The following is a 621-nucleotide window of genomic DNA, read 5'->3' on the forward strand; positions in this document are numbered from 1 at the left end:
TATCTTTTATTTGGCCAGGAGTATTTCTACCTGAAAGTGATAAATTCCTGCTATAACTGCTTTATGTGCTTCAGTAATTACACTGTACGGGGGAGGCGGGGGCTGCGCCTCTGGAAGTACCACCTCAAACTCAGCAACCTGTAAAAAGTGGGAGATTGGGCTGAACCCTCACGTGCTGCTCGACGCACAGGCTGAGGAAAAAGCCACGCTTGAAACCCAAAGTAACGGTGGCTGGTGAGGTATCTTCGTCAGGCTGAAGCCGCTGAACCGGTGGCAGACAGGGAAGAAAATTAAATGTTTAAAGTCGGGGCGGAAAGGCACGGGCAGGGGGCTGGCGGCCAGCCTGGGCTATGTGCTGGGTGTGAGGGCAGGGGGCCCTTAGCACCGCCACACCGCACCCGCCCGCCTGTTTCGGGCCTCGTTTGGGTAGGAGACGCTTGTGCTGCGCTAGGCGTGTTCGTTATAGGTAGGCAGCTATTGGAATGACGTGGAGAGATGCATCGCGTTTGGGTATTCGATCGATTCGGGTCCCGCTGAGGGATCTCACCCCTGACCCTCGGGCTGGCCGGCAGCCAGCCCGCTCTTTTCCTCCCCCCGCCCCGCCCCTCAGGGTGGCCCCGC

The sequence above is a fragment of the Egretta garzetta genome, unplaced genomic scaffold, assembly GCF_000687185.1.
Source record: "Egretta garzetta isolate BGI_Z169 unplaced genomic scaffold, ASM68718v1 scaffold230, whole genome shotgun sequence".
Lineage (NCBI taxonomy): Eukaryota > Metazoa > Chordata > Aves > Pelecaniformes > Ardeidae > Egretta > Egretta garzetta.